The 7,163-nt window shown below is 43.9% G+C and overlaps 1 pseudogene across 1 annotated transcript; it reads right to left on the bottom strand.

Moving 5' to 3' along the window:
- Positions 1–472: 472 nt before the first annotated feature.
- Positions 473–3,108, bottom strand: LOC146859685 (U1 small nuclear ribonucleoprotein C-like; annotated as a pseudogene). The gene has a single exon (XR_014978707.1). The product of XR_014978707.1 is annotated as a U1 small nuclear ribonucleoprotein C-like (transcript).
- Between the last annotated feature and the right edge of the window lie 4,055 nt (positions 3,109–7,163).

Here is a 7,163-nt window from a genome sequence, read left to right as displayed (position 1 = left end):
GGACGCTGCAAGGACGTCCGACATGGGATGGTCTGTCACTGATACACACCCACTTTTGCTCGCTACTGAAATACACAAGTGCTTACACCTGCAAAGACACAGCAACACCATCACGTTCATAGAATGCGAACGCACGCACAAATATATACACAGACACACACTATGCTTTGATACCGCAGCACAGTCCTTTGGGCTCAGAGCTCCAAGGGCAGGAAGGCACACAAAGATTGGTGATTAAACAAATACTATGTCAGCAAAGTGTGGCCAGCTCTCAGCAAACAACTCCAGCTTTTATGATTGTGTTTCTGAAGAGGACCCCGGGCTATTTGTCTTCGCTATGGAGTTAAGCAGAACTTATCCAGTCCCAGGCGTTCCCAACAACATTTTGATGTCCGCTTCTGCAGGAAAGTAAACACCAAGCCAAGGAGGAAACGGTACTGATTCCGAACAGATAAAGAACACTGCAACTTAATTTCATTAGCCCGTGCATTTTTATTAAGTATTAAGAGCGGATTTTTAAGACTATTTCAAATCGCGTACATTTTTGGCATTAATCTAAAAACAAAGGCAACGTTATCGTTAATTACATACCAGCCGCCAGCTCAATCAGTTCTATTTTAAAGCGGCCTCTATTGAGATAACTTGGCCACATCTGCGTTTTGTCTAGAATTGTTTGTCTGCATGTTATGTATTCCCAGCTATAAAGCGCACTTCTGAATTTGGTCATAGGAGTGCGTGCTAGAGGTGGTGAGCAGAAAGGAATGTAGATGCGCCTTTCAACAGTAAATGTGGTATAAATTGAGCACGACTATTCCATTTCCGTGGTTATTAAATTCACGTGTCTGCTTATGATGTCAGACATATTTTTAGAAAGAAATAGATAACGTATGGATATTAGTTAGCTGGTATTAACATTTTTAATTCTTTAGATTAATTAGTTTAAAAAAACATTAATAAAAGCCAGTACCATTTACAGTACAAAACTCACATTAGTACAAATGCAATAGATTTCGCAATTACAACAATGTGAGCTATTGCCATTCTGCATCACACCATTTGATTAATGTTTCACGAAGGGAAAAAAAAACAATAACATTTTCAATGCCAATAGCTCAAAACAATGTAATTGCGAGACCTATTGCATTGTAAATGCTTGTTATGTTATGCTTTCTGTTTTCAAGTTCCAAAGAAATGGTTTGGCTTCATCATGCCAACATTGTTTTTAGGCGCTGCCTTCTATTTTTTTCAGTTACTCTTGTGATTATTATCCCAAATATTTCATGCTCTTTGAGATGGTTTTAAATGTAGATGTTGTTAATGGAACTAATGGCTATGTTTCAGCGCACACGGTTAACATTTCCCAATTAATATTTTATTGTATTTTATCACTATTTGGCCATTAAACACCTAAACGGTACTTAACACCTCTCGGTCTTATTGATTTGCATATTTATTTAATCAGTATACCTGACCGACTGTACTTTATTCTGAGGTAGTTTGCTTAGTAGAATTTCACTCACAGTTCTTATCTTTATAAAGTGTATTTGAACTACTGTCTAATGTTGTCCATTCAGAATAGGTTTTCTTTCGATCTAATCATTTACATTAATCGTATTTGATACAAGACCTAAACTGAAATAGGAAGCAAGAGTTATATATTCTCCCCCCCCCCCCTTCCCTGAAATGATTAGTATCAAGCTTGAACATTAAAGGTATAGGGCGCAGACCACATCAGGCAGACTCTGGGTGGCCCTTAGTTTGTTCAGAAATATACACATAGAGGAGTCTACACTGCGCATGCATTGCATGCCCCACAGTGTGGTTTCATTAAGTGAATATGGTGCTCTATGTAGTGACTGGTGCATGTGCAGTGTCATGGGTGGGCCATTTAAAGCAAGACCAAACAATAAGTAATGTAACCGGAGTGATCACAACCCTGCAAACGTGAAGCAGCAGCCCTTTAATACTTCCACTCGGACAGATGCAACTGTGACAAGATCGTAGTTCGATATTTCGGCTTAGCTGACATCTGGTTTATATGGACATTCGGCTGAGGCGGGGCAGGGATTCAGATCTCTCCCTGCTTCAAAGCAATCCAATAGCACCATGTACTGATAACATTATTAAAGGGTTTTTTATTAAAAAAAAATATCTAACCATGGCCACAGTTTAAAACAAATGCCATTCATCGTTGCAAAAAAATTGGAAAATGTATCAACTTGAATAGAAAAAAAATTTTACCAAAACATCATGACAATGCAAAATTAACACCTGTAAAAAACTGCAGGGGCAAGATGTAGGAAGAGGTGGCAAGATGTTGGTGGCTTGCACCAACTCCAGTCTGTGGCAATTCACTTCAAAGACGCAAGAGCGATTGTACAGATCAGGGGCAAAACTTGCCGCAGCTCTCCGAGAAGTCCTCAACTGTGACTAACTCTCCTGTCAAGAAGTTATTTTGCAGCGATGACAGCAAACGAAAACAGAAATAAGATGAAACTTTGTCTGTGACTATCTGTCCGGTCTGGCCATCACGGTCTGGCTTGGAGCATCATGGGCCGTGAAAGAGGACGCATCATGTGAGGGCCTGGTATCATCTGCATGTGCCCTCCCATTGGCGGCCGCATTCCTGGTCCAGGTCCGACCTGCATCATCCGATGCATAGGCGGCCCAATCATTGGCATCATTGGAGGACCTGCCATAGGGGGCGCTGGCATCATCCCAGGCCGTGGAGGGCCCCCTGGAAACTCTCGAAGATTTGGTGGTGGTATAATACTTCCTGCTGGGGGAGGAGCGGTGAAGGGAGTAGGCGGGATCTTTCCTTGTTGGAAGGCAGCGGTTGTTTTATCAATAAGGCTCTGTGCTTGCTCCTCCATCCATTTCTGGTAGTAATCCTTCACGTTTTCCTTATGTTTTCTGCCACTGCAGTGAGTCTTCCTCACCGACGGAGAGTCATGGGTGAGGTAGGTATCACAGTAATCACAGTAAAATTTGGGCATGGCTTCGTTTCTCCCGAAATCCTGGGCTTCGCTCCACGGATCACCGCGCTCTCTCCGCCACCTAAGAGTTGCCGTCGGAAGTGACGTCAATGTCCCGCGACTGTCTGCGCAGCCTGCTGCAGACTCTAAAAGTCGCCGCCGGAATTGACGTCACTGTCCCGCGACTGTCTACGCAGCCTGCTGCAGACTCTACGTCGTAGAAAGAGAAAACAGACCCGCTGGCACCAAACTCGCATGTACTGATAAACCCATTCAGACCACAGAAACAAAATACAATTCACGTTACTGGGAAACAATTGTAAAGACGTTACATTTTTCAAACCAGTAGATCACCACCTCAAGTGTACTTTTCATGTGGTCTCTTTTTCATTAGAAATATAACTGTAAACTGGGATACTTTTCTGAAACGATTCTGCTGAAAAGATGGCTACATTTGTGTGCAGAATTATGGTTGTTTTTGGGGCTGATCCTGAAGTTCTTCCAAAAGATGTCGGATTTTCATATATCTTTCTCTTACTGCTTCCTTCCCAGTTGACAGAAACCATAAACCAATTTACGCACTAGCTTGATACTAGGCAGGCTTCCAAAATAAGAAAAAAAAAATAAAAGCTAATAAAATCCATCCCATCCCACTTAATTTGCATGCAGTGATGCTAAAAGGGAACCATTTACATTTTCATCTGCTATCCTGAAATTCTAAGAGCTTGAACCTCGTGAATCAACATTGGACCGCCCTGCTTTAGAGACTCAAGTTAACTACCTGTTGCCTATGATGCTGGTGCTAAATTAAAGGCAACTACTAAACAAGGTGGACGTTCTTTTTGCTGAGCTATGATCTCAAGATTTTTTGGAACTGCAGTAGTCATGTGCAGCAACTCCTTAGCAGTAAATTGGTTAACAGGATCATGGTGATTAGTCCTTACCCTCGAACAGCACTGCAGCCCACATTCCAGTTTAAGGACTGATGCTCGCCCAAGGACGTAAATCTGCTCTCCAAAGGGAGCGGCAATTTGGAATTTTCGTTATAACCACTAAATATTTTCATGGTCGAGCCTGCGAGAGCATATGTGCCGCTTGTGAGACACTATTGTTAACACAAGCAATTGCAATGCAATAGGTCTCGCATTTGCAAGCGTTTGAGCTATTGGCATGGTAAATGACAATGTCTTTTATTTTCGTGTTTTGAAAACCTGCAAGCAGTGTGTAAACATGCACTTAAACACATAAATAAAAAGGTATTGTCATTTATATTGCCAATAGCTTAAATTCTCGCAAATACGAGACCTATTGTATTGCAAATGGTTGTTTTAATGGCTATAAGTAGGAAATTCTGATGGTTTCTACATTTCCAAATGTGGTGCACAGAGATTAACTCTTCCTATTTTGACGAGATACCACCACCACGGACCACTGATGATACTCCGGTAGCTGACTGATGGAGTGTACAATTCAACCTAAACTCTGTCTGTGATGCCCAACAACACTTGCAACAAAAACTTCAGGTGAGATGGCAGAATGGGGTGGTGGGGGGAGTTAGAGGTGCTGAGGTTACTAGATAGTCGAAGTAAACATCGAGGAGTGACGGCCCAGGGGGGTAGCGATGTTGAACAAGTGTGGTAGATGTAGTGCGTTTATTGTGGAAGTACTAGGCATAAAGGGCAACATACATGGAGGGCGGGTGTTATGTACCGGGGCAGTACCGTCTTTGTGCTATGACGGCTGTGTGAGCCTGGTGCATGGATTTCAATGACAGCAGAGTAAAAGGGGTCCTAAAGCGAGCCGCACATGCGCTGCAATCTAGGCTCGACCTAAAAACAGTGAAGGGTAGAAGTGGGTAGAGAGAGGGAGGGAGGGTGCTTCGATGGGGGCAGGGGGCAGGTGCTCATTTAACCTATGCCGTAAAATGTTCTTATGACACTGATGACATTGGATGCATAGTGATCTTGTATTGGTCTTTAAAAAGCATCTCACCTCCTTTTAGGCACAAAGTCTAATGTAAAATGTACAGATATTTATATAGCGCAAATCACCAACCGGTCTCTAAGCGCTTGCTTAGGGAACCCGTCCTGGTATTCCCCTGTGAGATAACCCAGCAGGGCATCCACAAGGTGAAAGCCAGGCATCCCACCACGAGGGGCCATTGTGGAGATTAAGCAAGCTATTGCCCAGAGTCGCAGAGTGTGAACCCATGAATCGAGTATGCACTGGAGCGAGAATTATCAAGTCCATGGACAATTTATGGACTCAAGACCCAGCCGAGCCAGGAATTGAACCCTGGTCCCGGGCTGACCTAACACACATGAGGCTGTGAATCCTGTAACGTAGTGCACAATATGTAAATCCGTCCAGCTGCTGTATAACGAAGCCAAAGAATACATCACGTTTCCTTGTAATTGCCCTCAGCACACAGAAAAGGCATGCTACAGTGTTTAGACAACAAACAAGCAGCCCTGGTTTATCAGGGCACGTAAAAACGTTTCTGCCTGGCTGCTAATGGCAGGTCTGGGTATAGATGGTATTTATTGAAATGTACCTGCCGCTCTGCAAGAAACAAAGTGGAAACCTCGTCGAGAAAAAAAGCCACAGAAAGGGAATGGATGGAAGAGGGAGGGAGGGAGAACAATGGGCATAGAGGAAGCGTCTGCACAGGGGAAGGGGGAACAAACTCGGAGCATATGAAAAAGTTATAGCGCGACCCTCATAAAGTGGGAGCCGCGCAAAGTTGTAAAAACAAGACAGAAGGGAGCGGCAAAGTCTGTTCAATACCCGCACCGCCTAAATGAAAGTAAACAATTTTTTTTAAAACTAATTTTAGCACAACGTTTATAAATTGGGTGCCGCGTTGAAGACAGGAGGGAGTGGAAAAGAGTTTGCAATACCCACTCGCCCGAAGAAAATTAAACAAATAAAAAAAAATTAAAACATTATTGCACATACCGCTGCGCCGTAAAGGAAAGTAAACAAACCTACAAAAAAACAAGGCTGTGTTACACAGAAGAGCGGACGGTCTGTGTAAAACACAAAGCCAGTCTGTGCTGCACACACCCACGGAGGTGATCTATAAGCTGAGCCAGGCCACACTTTACAAGTTAAAGAAGTAAGCGATCTAAGAGGACGTGGTGCAAAGTACAGAGCTGCCGACTTTTGTACTTGGGAACCGGTTTCAAGTCTCAGCTCTGCCATGCCTACAAAACAAGATATTGATCAGCACCAATAAAATGAAATAAACAGTGGGAATCAAAACAAAAAATAAAATTACAAAGGCGATCGTTAGAACCCCTTAGGCCGGGGGTGGAAGGGGATTTAAATAGCCTGTTTTTGGTGGTGGGAGGGAGGGCATCTTACGGGGAGATGGAGCTTTGGAGCTGAATGCTCAGAGCTCGTGAAATGGCCGCCTCACTGAATTGTTCAAAGTTATTTAAACACCCTGCAAAAGAAAATAGGCATGTCATGTATAAATACAAAAGCGGGCGCCACACTGTAAATAAGCATGTCATGTATATAAGTACAAAAGTGGGCGCATGGCGCCCCAAAACGTATGTGCGTGCCTGCGAGTGAAGCAGATGCCATGGTAAACAAGACAAGCCCGGCAGAGCTGTTAAATGGTAGCGGCAGTCGTAGTCGGTAACCTTTCAAGTATTGCCCGGCGGTAATCGCCTCTTATACCATTCGATGCTAAACCAACAAAGAGGCAGGCGCCGGAGACTGGAAGGCAGGAAACAAGGTTTTATTCTCTCCGGAGGAGAACACATCAGGTCAGACAGCAAGGTATCGTCATGAGGTGCTCTAACTGCATCTCTGAGGCCTGGCCTCTTATACACAGGTTTATGACTTTATTGCAGGTTTATCATACATGGCACATTTTTGAGATCGCTTTGATACATGAAAGAACATCCTCAGAATCCCCACTTCAAGCTCGTTCCCACACATATCTACAGTGGAAGTCCCCTCCCCACCCACAGTAGGAGATGGTTATCACACAGCTGGACATTCCGCCAATTCCCGGGGGTGTGTGTGACCGGTCGGGTCTCAGGGGGTGGGGGGGCTTGATCTATTGTAATCCCTTTGATGTGGGGTGTTTCCCTTACAGTAGGGGCAATAAACTGCATCCGCAGGGCTAGGTGATGGCCTGGGATCGGTTTGGACAATTGAGCGCAGAGGAAGGGG

Source organism: Triturus cristatus, chromosome 3_1 (genome assembly GCF_964204655.1).
Source record: "Triturus cristatus chromosome 3_1, aTriCri1.1, whole genome shotgun sequence".
NCBI classification, from domain to species: Eukaryota; Metazoa; Chordata; class Amphibia; order Caudata; family Salamandridae; genus Triturus; species Triturus cristatus.
Note: the sequence above shows the minus strand (reverse complement) of the source record. Positions and strands in the feature narration are given on the sequence as shown.